The sequence below is a fragment of the Zootoca vivipara genome, chromosome 4, assembly GCF_963506605.1.
Source record: "Zootoca vivipara chromosome 4, rZooViv1.1, whole genome shotgun sequence".
Classification (NCBI taxonomy): domain Eukaryota; kingdom Metazoa; phylum Chordata; class Lepidosauria; order Squamata; family Lacertidae; genus Zootoca; species Zootoca vivipara.
In genome coordinates, this window is record NC_083279.1 from 5426107 (window position 1) to 5439263 (window position 13157).

A 13157-nucleotide genomic window follows, 5' to 3' on the forward strand; every position below is an offset into this window, starting at 1 on the left:
TAATACATGCAAGTTATATATGTCACCTAACAAAGCCTTTGCAATAGAAACTAATCATGATGAAGCATCAAAGACATTTAATTTCAATGACTTTTATATGCAGTGGGGGAAACTAAATGTTAAGGAAGGAGACTGTATTTCACAAGCGGCTGAACCAATGTCTTCAAACACTCATATCCAACACAGACTGGGGGGGGGGGGATCCTCAAGCTAAAACAGTCATTATATCTGAAGAAAAAATAAGACATACATTTCCAATTTAGCACTCAAAAGGGAGGTGAAAGGTACAAAAATTCTATGAGCAAAATTATGCTAATACTTAGCACTAAGAATCAATCTTTCAAAGTGTTTGAAGCACTAAATGTCTGCTGAGAGCAGTAGAGCTTTTTCATTAGGGCCTCTGAGCATATAAAACATGTTCCTGGTGAATACAGGGGAATTGTGTTTCACAAAGCATATGCAGACGTTGCCTGGAAAGACACTGAGCATCAAAACAACTTCACTCTCATCTTATATTGTGCAAACATCTCATTGATCACCTTCCAACACCAGCTAAAGGCATTTTTATTCATTTGAGCCATTGGGAGATGGAAACTCTGGCCCATATACGGATAAACAGAGTTTTGTGTCCTGAAGTGTTGTGCTGTATATATTGCTTTAAGGTTGGTTTTAGGACTTTATATAACTGATACATTTATATTTTTATATATTATGTATTCTTTTGTGTGGAAACTTCCACACAAAATAAGCACCTAGTTAGAAAGAGCCTCCTCTCTTTGCTCCTGTATTTTGTGTGTGGATAGGCTTGTGGGTCCAATATTTGCTCCAGGAATAGCTTAGATTTCTTTATTGATTTCAGTGAGCAGCCCTCACTTCTGCTCTGGCAGAGAAAGACAAGGGCTGTATCCAGAGCTATCCTGTAGCTTCTGGTGTTTGGATGCAGCTTCCCCCAAGCCAGCATCAGTCCAACTTGTGCATAGTATCCATCTTCAAGGTGCATTGAATCCCAGGATAGTCTGGATTTCTGGGGGCAGAGACAGGATGGGGAAATTAACCAGACAATTCCCTCAGGTGAAGACATCACTGTCTACTCTCTGCCCACTGGTATGGACTTCAATACTGTACATATTTACCTGTGTGCACCAGGCATATTTGACTTGAAAAGCAGTGAGGAATAAATGAAATGCTGCCTTTTAAGCTGGTAATGTATGTACAGCCAAGGTCTCAACTGAAACCATTTGCTGAGTAGCAGTTTTATTCTCATCCTGGAAGCAGCCATTTTGTCTAGAGAAAAGGCTCCACCTGAAAGAGTAAAAGGGGTACTGATTACACATTGCAAAATAACTTACACTTAATATTTACCTAAGTGGGCAAATTAAAATCTAATGCATTTCCAAAGATAAAATAGATTTTCACAAAAAGAAAAGCAAGACCTCTGATATCTTAAAGAGGACGATGTCTGTTACAGTATAGGGAAAGAACAAATGGCCATCAACAGCAGAAATCTCTCTAAGAAGAAGAAGAAAATATTTAATTCTCTATCTTGCCATTTACAATGCATCTGTCTGATATTTAGTCAGAGTATGGCACTCAACATGGAGAAAGTACAAGCCACATTTGGGGCAGTTTGGACAAATCTTACCTTAACGAGAAATAAGCCACTGCTTCAGGATCAGCCAGGGGGAAGCAAAAGAAACAAAACAATGAGGAAAAGTTCATGGTGTAATGAGGTCTGTGCTGTCTGTCTCTTCCTGCCTCCTTCTGCCACAGCTGATGGGAGACAGGAGCCAAAGAGAGTGGAGAAGGACATGTCGCCCTGAGAGTGGTGGTCTGGATCACCCCTTTCAATTCTTAAGTTTATGGTGTTTGAGAATTCTGTTTCTTGGGGCGTGAGCCAGAGTAATCTCTGCGAGAAGACATGTATTCTAGCAAGTAATTTAAAAACATGTTTTCAAATTGTTTCCGCTGAATGAACTGCCTATTTTCCCCCTCAATAAAAGGAAATGCATATCCTGTCATACTAGGGGCTTTACCCTTTTGCAAAATGGAATTTAGTATTTAGAAGGAAGTGCTGGATTGACAAATGGGGGGGGGATGACAAGTGTTTATTCATAGAAAAATAAACAGCACAAGCTTTTCTTGCTAAACTTGGAAGGTGAGATTACTTCACTCTGAACTGATCTGTTTGGCTGTCAGGTTTGACAATGTTTTTGCAGTTCTGGAAACCTCTCTGATAGTGGCCTCAAAGAGAGAGAGGGAGAATCATTAGGCTGGAAATACCTACCCTGATAGAAGAGGAAATTTGTATCAGGGAGGGCCAAACCATTTACTGTAGCCACCCTATTCACCTACAACTGGACTTGGAGCCACAAGTGTGCTTGGCTGCACAACTGATGATCATAAAGTTGGCTTCACTGTTATGGGGCTTACTATATACATCTGTGCAGTTATAGGACATATGTGAGACACACACACACACACACACACAGAGAGAGAGAGAGAGAGAGAGAGAGAGAGAGAGAGAGAGAGAACAAAAAAATAATCCTAAAGGAATGAAATGTGGAACATCTCTATCCCTCCAACTTGAAAATGCCTCCCAGTCCCTCAAATTCATGATTAAAACTGTGCTTAGGGCTTTCTCTATACCTTGGTTAAGATTTGATAGGATGACTGGATCCAGACACATTTGCCTAGGAGGAGAGGATCAGTTCTCTGAGGCACCAGTTGGTCATCCTTGCTGTGAATGATTAGCCTGAAGGTTTGTGATGTCCAGCCAATCATATCTATTTGTCGCACATTTCTGAAAACAGAAAGCATCTGGCAAAATTGTATACACAGTTCAAAAAGCAGTTTGAGTGTGCTGAAGGACAATGGCTTAAACAGCTCGGTTATAAAAAAGACTCCTCATCAGATGCAGAATTTGAAGTCCAAAGCCAGGTTGTTGTGGGACGCAGAAAACTGAAGGAGTAGTTGTTTATGAAAGATTGACAAATGTGTGGTTCATGTCCAGTTCTTTTACAATATTTGTGTGTGTAATAGCTGACTTGAAATCTTACCTTGCAAATTTGACTTATCTTCCACTATACCTGAACCAGTGTATATCCTTCCCATGTTCAGTCAATTCTTGTTCTAATGAAGCAGAGTGTTGCCTATAGATTGCCAAAATAAATTACCTACTTTCTAAGCCAAACACAGCTCTTTATATAGTGCACTGTATAGTGTGTATTTTAGAACCTCAGCACAAGATTTTGTGTGCAGGAGGTGTCCCACTATATAAGGTGGTGATGAGCTGCATGGGGCTAGGACCAGGCCACTAGGTCAGGCATCCCCAAACTGCGGCCCTCCAGATGTTTTGGCCTACAACTCCCATGATCCGTAGCTAACAGGACCAGTGGTCAGGGATGATGGGAATTGTAGTCCAAAACATCTGGAGGGCCCAAGTCTGGGGATGCCTGCACTAGGTGGACCACAGGTTATGCAAGTCTTCTCTAAGACTTATGTGGGCATATAAAAATCATTAAGTACAATATTACTGACTCATAACCCAGTTAAGATGGGGTTGAGTTACACCAGCTTGAAACTCGGGGAGCAGAACAACTGCTGGCTGAGCTGGCTAAGCCTAGCAGAGGGAAAACAAGCCTTTAAAATAGAACTTGAGTTGCACCAATCTTTGGCCAGGGCACATGACAAGCTGAATGCACGGGATCTAGCCTAAATTTCCCTTCTCTGGTCCCGTCACACTGTGCCCCCTTTTCCGGAATTACCCCCTCTTAAGATCTGTTGGCTCAGCTCAGCTGACTGATTCCTAGCTGAGACTGGATGGGAGAGATATACCAGCTGAACCAACGATGAGAGAGTTAAGCTGTCATCCAGTTGTATCTTGTTATAAGACTGGTCCCCAAATTGCCAAGCTTAACAGGTTGTTACTATGGCCTAAAACATAACTTTGTTCTTTGTTATTTTTTAAGTGTGGCCACTATTCTCTTATTGTACTGATCAGTTCATTGAAAGATAAGTGGTCCTCCATAAAAATAAAAATGCCCTTTGAGTTATCAATTCTTGCTTCTATTTTTAAATGTAATATCCAATTTAAAGCACATTGTTCTCCAAAGGATTCATATGGAGGAACCTCAGGGCTCAATTTACTCCTTAATTTGTTCTACGCTAGCTATCTACAGTACTTGTCACAATCATATGCATATCTCACAAGGGGTTTTGTGCTTCTCAGTGGACCTTCATAACGTACAAGTTTAAGTATACAGTGGTACCTCTACTTACGAATTTAATGCGTTCCGAACACACATTTGTAAGTCGAAAAAATTTGTAAGTCGAATCCCATAGGAATGCATTGGGAGAAAAAAATTGTAAGTCGAAGCAACCCTATCTAAAAATTCATAAGTAGAAAAAATCCTATCTAATCCACATCCAAGATGGCGGACGGAGCTCCATTTGTAAGTAGAAAAATTTGTAAGTAGAGTTATTTGTAAGTAGAGGTACCACTGTAATTATGTGTATCTTCCTGTTTCTGTTCTTGTCTTGCACTGTAGCTCTTCACGTGACTTTTGATTTTCCGCCTCTATCACCCTCCAATTGAACTGAGCCTTATGAGGCACATCTGGTGGTGATTTTGAGGGCAACTCCCTCTCTTGTTCTGGTACTTCCTCCAAGTCCATGGCCTTATCCCTCAAAGTGGAGAGTCAGACCCCAGGGTCATGACACCTACTTCTTTAAACCTCTCTGTCCTTTCTCCCTTTCTATTTCCTTATGCCTACAGCATCTGCAAACTGCTTCTCTCTCTCTTCTTTCAAATCCCTCCTCAAAACTCACTTTCCTTTGACTTAGCAGTTCTCTCAAGCTGCAACTAGGGGGAAAATCAGACGGCATTTAAATAGCATGATTAGCTAAGGGGACAGAACTCTCCACAGCACACACACACACACAAAGGAGTTAACATTGGGAAGGGGCACACAAACATCCCCTTTGGTGCTAGTGATTTTTTTCCCTGATGTTAATTGTTGCTGGAAGGTGGTTAATCAGAATTGTGTCTGGTCCTGATGAAAACCCTCTTGCTCCTAGAATTATTTAAAATACAAACAGATGTTGTTCCTAATTATACTGTTAAAACAATATATGGCGCGATGAAGGATACATATTTGTGCATATCCATCGCTTGTCCCTTGCTCACTCTTCCTTCCCTCTGTCACCTTCCCTATTGTTGAAATGTGGGTGGTAAGTGCCAAACAGGGACCTGAATCATATACACTGATGGCACTATCAGAATGTTCTGTATCTACATGCATAGTCCTACTTAAGAAAAACAAAAACAAATCCTTTCTAGTTTCAGCAGTGGTAGCATTTCACTCTGATACATAGCCCTATGTTCAGCCTTGGACATAAGGACAGCACAAGGATTATGCATAAGTCCTGCTGGGACTTCAAATTAAAAGTATTTGACTGAATGGGAAAGAAATGCACATGAGTGAGGAGATCAAGAGCAACAGATGGCAGTACACCAGGAGTGTAACTAAGGGGAAATTTGACATTCTTGGAAGATAGCATTAGAAAGGATGCCAAGTGTAACCTAGCAGAGGATATAAAATAACCCTGCTGAGATGAAGATCTTGGATGCAAAACAAGAGTAAATCAAGATAATACAGAAGAGCAGAAGACACTGAGAGAGATCTCTCCCACAGCAGGTGGGTTAGTGGCAATGAGAGTGAAAACATCTGTAGTTCTCATGCACCCTTGTGATGCTGTCATATAAGCTAATGCTGTTTCATCTGAGTTAATTACATGAATTTCAGGTAACGGCTGACTTATAGCTGAATGTATGAGCCGAGAAAAGATATACAGTCTTTAAAAAAACAACTTGGGTACAAATTAACTGAAGGAGCACCTCATCCCACACATCAACCTGCCTGGTATTAAGGTCAGCAAGAGAGATCCTTTGGGCAATGGCACCCCCTCTGTGGCTCAAGGGGTGGCAGCCTGTGTGAGATTGCGATCCCCAGGTGGAGGAATGATCTCCCTCCTGTGACACACAAATTTACCCCAGAGCTTTGGTTAGGGGTTGTATTCCCTCCTGCTGCATTGCTGTTCCTTACTGCTGTTTTGTTAACTTTGTTATTGGTAAATTTTGCAGCTGTATTTTATTATTTTAATGATAATTGGTTAAAGAAGCCCGAACAATTAACTAGAGATCACATAAGAGGATGTCTGTAAAGTTAAATGGTCATTGTGACAATCACCCAAATTTAGGGACAGCATAGAAGGAGTTAAAGGGATTAGCCAGTTAGAACCCTAAGGGGCGGGGTTATGAGGACTATATAAAGCCACCCCTGGGAGGAGAAGGGGAGTTGTTGTTGGGGCTAGTTGTGGGAGGGTTGAGGAGGTGTGGTTGAGAGAGTCTGAAGGTGAGGCAGAGGTAGAGAGGTAACCAGAAGGGAGAGAGAGTTTGGAACTGGTATTGATTAGAAGCTATAGGTATAGGCCGGTATAGGAACTGTGATGAAACACAATAAGAACTAATCTTTTGGAAACCACATGCTTATGTACTAAATCTAAATAAACACTGTTTGTTCCGAAGTTATCCCTGACTGGAGTGAGTGGAGAGATTACCAGACATATACTGGTTGGTGGCAGCGGAATTAAAACGTGGTTGGTGCAGGTACCAATGGACCGTGAAACGTCTGGGGGTTCTGTGCAGGTTGAGGTAACCGCCACAGCCATCAGTCATAACCAATTTATTTTTCTGTCCCTCGAAAAGCAAGGTTATTTAAAACAAACAAACAAAATTTACAAATTCTGCCTATGCAGGCATTTCACATTTTCCCTAGTTGAGGTATTCTATAAGAATAAGCGAAAAGGCATAAAGTTCTAAAACCAGACAATGGCGGAGCATGTTGATATTCAGAGGTTAAGCTGGCACTTTCTACACCAGAGGGCAGGGGATAATGGCATCTCAAACTATAACACCTTGCATTTCACAACTCATTTTCTGCCAGTATATGTAAGCTAAAGGGAAGAACCCGGCTGATAGAGAGAAATAAGATGCATACACTCATATCTCCTTGTGGGTTTTTAAAAATAAACTCTTGTCTACATTCTGCACCCTGTATAAACACAGTTTTTCTCAGGGTATTTCTCACACTGAAATTAGAAAGAGAATGACATCAACATTTAATACCTCCCTGAGGTATTTTACCACAGCAATAAAGTATAGCAGTGATGCAAGAAAAAGCTTGCCTTTGCTTTCCTGTGCTGTTTGCCTAAAGGGGATCAAATTGCAGCATGTGTTTTATTATGTGGAAACAGACTGATCTCAATAGCAATGTGTTTGCCTACCATTTTAAGAAAGATGCCTTCCAACTCTCAGGACTTTGCAATTTGGAATTAGAGGAATCCACTCATGAAGGCTGTGCCTGTATACTGAGGGCGTACTTGTGCATCACATCGTTTTTTTTGACATGTTTTAGTTCTGCTAGGGTTAGTGCTGGATTATGAAAATATTTGCAGTGAATTTTGGGGTCTGCCCCCTTGCATTTATTGGACGACTGCGGAAGGGGGACATCAGAATCTATATTGCTCAACCATTTGGCCATCTATGCATATTTCACAGGCCTGCACAACTTGTGTACTACAGCGGAATGCAGCCCATAAGATACATATTGATGCCACCTCGATTTTTGCAACCCCAATGCAGGCAGCAAAAAGCTGGAGCAAAAAGCTGGAGGATTCATCCCTTGCGGGATTATGACCTGGCACAAGTTGTATCAACCTGCACAAACATCATACATAGAAGATTGGGAAGGATCATGTTCCTTCATCATCGACTAAACATGCCAGGGGAAGGATGAGACCCTAGGATAAGACACCTGCGTATTATTAAAATGGGTGGGGGAGCATGTCTGAATTCAGCAAACCAGGGCAGGGGGAGGCTAAACAAGGGTTGGGCATTTGGACCAGTCGGAAAATAATTCAGACTTATTAGAATAATAATAAACTGAGCACCCAATAGTTGTCTCAAAAAATAATATGTATTCTGTACTTAAGGGGCTATGGGGAGACCTTGGAGATAGTGAGAGAGTGCAGCAAATCCTGATCCAGCCTAAGAGCAAATAGTATGTTAAAGACTACAGAGTAAGGGACAGAGTATAAGATTTATGTTATCCTGAAAGTATTTGTGAGCATCTAAAGCTTGATCAACTTGTGGTATAATGAAGAGAATGCTGGACCTGGGGTCCTGGACTGGGGACACAGGGGTTTAAATCACTACTCAAATCTCTACTCAACCCATGTCTACTCAGAAATAAGTCCTTTGGCATAAACAGGGCTTACTCCTGGGTAAATGGGAGTTAGGATTGCAGCCCTAGTCAAGAAACTATCTGGGTGGCCTTGATGTTCCTATTTCTGTCAGCCTGGCTAAACCCCAAAGGATTTCTGTGAGCATAAAATGGGATAATTGTGGGCTCCTTGGAGAAAGGGTGACACAAAAATATGATCGCAGAAAAATGAACAACATGCCTCTCTGGAGTGTTTGAATAAGGTAAACTTTATCCTGTAGCAACACAGCAATGTTACAGGGAACACCTGTTACCTCTTATTATAAAAGAAGATCAGCTGGTCTGAGTTTTATTCTTTCTTTTTTTCAAAAAAGCCAGCTTGTTACCACGTCAACTGTTTAAACCATAGACTATACGATTTAGCTTTCTTTCTAGGAGAAACTGTTAAAATGGGTTATTGAACTCCCTCTCTTGTTATTGTATTGTTATAATGAATGTAATTTAATTAAAGCCAAGTTGGAGAGAGAGAGAATGCCATCTATTATTTATTGACCATGTTCTTCTGAACTCGTTATTGAACTCACAATGAAGTGAATTATTAATCAGGCGACAGCAAATTAATACGTTGCTAGGTGCCCATGGTAACGTTGGCATCAGCAAAAAAAGGATGACACAATAACAAGAACGTAAATGATGAGAGCCGTGGGGTTTCTGACATGAAACAGGCCCAGACCAATATACTCTGCTGCCTGAGGCAAAGGACAAGATGGCGCCTTTCTCTGCTCCCTGTAAAGGGGCTGAACAGACAGGCAATTGAATCCCACTTCACCCCTAGTGGCAGCCTGGCTTGGGGTGGGAGGCAGACATCTCTGTTCTCCAGCAGAGCAAGGCCTGGGGGCTGAGGAGAAATTCCACAGGACTTGTTTTTCTGTGTGCCTTTCTACAATGTTTGCTCCTTTCTGCAATGCTGTACCATGTCAGTACCAAAAGGGCATTTGGCAGTTACACTAGTTGACCAGGAAAGCATTTGTGACTAATGCCCTCTAAATGAACGCCAAGCAAAAAACTATGTATAGCTTATGCAGTTTGCAGTCCCAAATGTAACATTCGTCCAGCTGAGGTCCAGCTCAGAGGCTTTTCTGCTGGTTCCCTCACTGCAAGAAGCGAAGTTACAGGGAACCAGGCAGAGAGCATTCTTGGTGGTGGCTCCCTCCCTTCAGATGCCAAGGAGGAAAAGAACTACACAACTTTTTGAAGACATCTGAAGGTATCAGGAAGTTTTTAATGTTTCATGTTTTATTATGTTTTCATATGTCTTGGAAGCTGCCCAAAGTGGCTGGGGAAACCCAGCCAGATGGGTGGGATATAAATAATATCATCATCTTCATCATCATTTATTCTTGTGGCACAAAAGTATAGCAAAATGTATTTTTGCATTTAGAGTTGTCACTTGTCATGTTTGAAACACTTCAATGAATTTAGTGTATTTTTACTATGCAGTTTTGAATTAATTTTGAAATTGTGGTAGTTTTAGAGGGTTGTCTTATGTCCGGTTTATCCTGGACATGTACAGGATTCCAAGGGTGAAATCACCATCTGTGGGGATTTTTTAAAATCAGCAAGATGTCAGGGTTTTTGCAAACAGAACCAGGAAGTGTGTGTGTGCAAGTATCACGCCTTACTGTTTCCTATATGTTGATGTACTGTGAAATAACAGACTGTGATATTTCATGGCAGGGATTGGTGTGTGTGTGTGTGTGTGTGTGTGTGTGTGTGTGTGTGTGTGTGTAAGCTATCCTCTTTTTTGCTCTTCAAAATATGGCAACCCTACAATAGAAGTGATAGTTGGCTTAATTATGCATGAAGCTCCCATTCAAAGGATAGCATCTTTTAAAATCAAATCAGAACTGTAGTTGTGCATCACATATGCTGTTGGCTTAAGTGTGAATCCTCTTGTGCATCCAAGCACTCATTTTTTCATATTATTATTATTATTATTATTATTATTAATCCTTTTCACAAAAAGTGACTTGAAGTGACTTACAAAAACATTTATGATAGTATTTCTCTAACCATTCAAGAGAAATATACAGTTTTGCATTATGATTTGGGAACTCACAGATATTTGAGACATACTGTATCTAATTTTTAGAGGCAACAGTGGGTGAATTCTTTACATTGCAGTTGTTATATGAATATTTGCAAAAAAAAAAAATGTCTGGCTGATGGCATGTACACTATAAGAAATGCAGCAAAGCCGTACTGTTCCACTGTTATCCCTGCAGCGTAAATAAGCAAAGTGGGCTCAAGGCTGGATACAATGCAAACTATAAATCATTCTAGAACATTCCGTAATAAAAGTCTGCCTGCACATTTACCATGTCCTTCTCTCTGACCTTTCATCTTCTTCCAAGTTATTAAGTTCTGTGTTGCGAAGATTATTGGGTAGCCATGCTCTTCTGTGAGACAGAGAGATGACATGGGTGGGGTTTTTTTTCCCCTGGGGGGGGGGCATTTCTGCTTATCTTTATCTTATGTATGTGCTTATGGATTGATTTTGTTTATGGCTATGTTTTGTGATGACGTGGTTATAAAGTGTGCACTGCCATTGCACAGCAAGATTCACAGGAGGGGGAGCAGGAGCAACTGGGCTCCACCATGGGCCCAGTGGGTTCCTGGAGGCAAGTCTAGGCCCAGGCCCTGCCATTCCTGTTACCATCTTCGCTAAAAGATCAGAGAGCAAGTCCTGATATTATATGGATGTCTTTAGTTTTCCCTGCTCTGGGGAGAGACGAGGAGAGGAGGGAGAAACCAAAGAAAAGAAATAAGAAAGGGGATAAGGAGGTGGAAGTGTGTGGGGCATCCGTTAGCTGGTTGGTGTGCTACACTGTTGTAGGAAACAGGGTCGGGCCACTGCACCAGATAGATATCTCTCTCAGCCCTTGTGAATGACCTTTGACAGGTGGGTGGAGTCACCCACCTGTCAGTCATCTGATGCTACTACAATAGCGGATAACCTTTCTTGTCCTTTCAAAACTCTGTGGTCACTGTATTGCACAGTGCTTTGCAGGTGACTTTGCAGGCGGCACTGAGAATCCTCTGACCACTATCAGACTGAGCCAGGTTTTTACCTGGCCTCCAACTGACATACAGGACAGATAGACCTGGCTTGGTGGGCCTAATGGCAAGCCTAATTAGGTTCATTTTTGGGGGAGGCTTCAAATGGCTATTGCATCTAAATACAATACAATAAAACTTAATTTTAAACAGACACATCAAGCAATGCACAATGTTAGTACAGTTGGCCTGCCACTTTGGTTCTGGGAGTCTGGGAGCAAAGACAAAATAACACAAAATCAGGACTCACACATTCCGTGAGGTGGAGGGCTGCTTACTGGGCTCTGGGAAGGTTAAGGGAGCAGTGATGGAGCTTCATGCTCCAGCACCGGGAGCGGAGAGCAGGCGGGGGCAGGGCTGGCGCGCATTCTGGGGGTGTGGTGCGCCACCCGTAGGGGTGGGGATCGCGTTCTGAGGGCGGGGACTGCTGCCGGGGGGGCGTGGAGGCCAGTGTGGGCGGGGGGCAGCCAAGATGGCACCCTTGGGATTGCGCTGCCCGGGGCAGAGCACCCCTATTGCCCCCGTCTTCCTATGCCCCTGCATGGGAGACCCCAGGGACTGTGATCTTCCTTGTGGCCCCTGGGATGCTAAGCAAGGAAAACCTGCTGGGTGTAGGGGTAGGTAGGAAATAAATAAATGGCGATTGAGGAACAGCAGATCTCTCCCCCCCCTTCCTTCCTTCCTTCCTTCCTTCCTTCCTTCCTTCCTTCCTTCCTTCATCCCCCCCCCCCAGTTGCCCACCATCTCATGAGGTTGCAATCATGGATGTAAAGTTAGTAGAAGTTGCAAGCCTACTGAATGTTAACAGTTATAAACACAAACCCTAAAGTCCAGATTGAGGAACAGTTGCAATATAATTAAAGCTACCCATATTCTGTGGAGAAATCACACACAGTATGTGAAGTTAACTTTCTATTAGAAGAAACAAGGTCTGCTCAGCAGTGCCAGGCCTAATGAGTACAGCAAATCTTCTTAGTAGGTCTTGCCCCTATGAGGCAGTTGTGGAGGCTGGAGGTCCCCACCTTCCACAGCTCCTTCAGTCTCCTCCTGCTGCAGAGCCTTGCCTAGCAAACTGAGACTATGCCAGTGCACCTGTCTTTGCTTCTCTTGTTTCATACCTCTCCTGGTCCTTGTCACAGGAAGGTGAGACACCCTGGCTTCTTCACCAGCCTGATTCACCTCTGCCTTCTGGCCACCCTTCTTCTCTGCTTCTGTCTCAGGTTCTGGACTTCTCTCTGCCACAGACTCTCACTGCTCACTAAACCCTGTTACCTCTTCAGCTTCCAATGCCACCTCCCTCCAGGCTTCTCCCTCTGACCTCTCATCATCATCCTGTGACAAATCCTTGGGCTCTGAGCTTTCTTCCCTTGCAGGGTCCCCTGCTGGTGCTTCCCACCATTCCTCTGCGTCCAGCCAGTTCATGACACCTGTGCCAAAATGATAGCAAGATTTGTACTACCATTCCAAAGACAGGATGCCATTAAAGAGTTCTCTGATCTTCACCCTCCATGCTTCTTTTGGAGATGAGTCAACAGGAACAGATAGTGTCCAGACAGGTTCATATGGGAAGAGGTGATCTTTAATGATTGGGGCCCAAAACTTGAAGACCCCCAAATGGTGGAGTGAGAGCCAATAAAGGATCTTCGAAACTCTGCATTAGATGTTCAGGGAATACTTTGCCTTGAAAGCAAAATGTCATTAGAAAGCAAAGGGGCTTGTTTTTATGCATCTCCTAATGCTTTGTGTGACAGCTGCATT

General features: G+C 42.6%; 1 long non-coding RNA gene across 1 annotated transcript in view; it reads left to right on the forward strand.

Annotated features, from left to right (window-relative positions):
• Positions 1 to 8995: 8995 nt before the first annotated feature.
• Positions 8996 to 13157, forward strand: part of LOC132591971 (uncharacterized) — a 38542-nt gene continuing 34380 nt past the window's right edge. The window contains exon 1 of the long non-coding RNA XR_009557423.1: positions 8996 to 9549. This is a non-coding gene — a long non-coding RNA (uncharacterized LOC132591971). The remainder of the gene's footprint in view (positions 9550 to 13157) is intronic.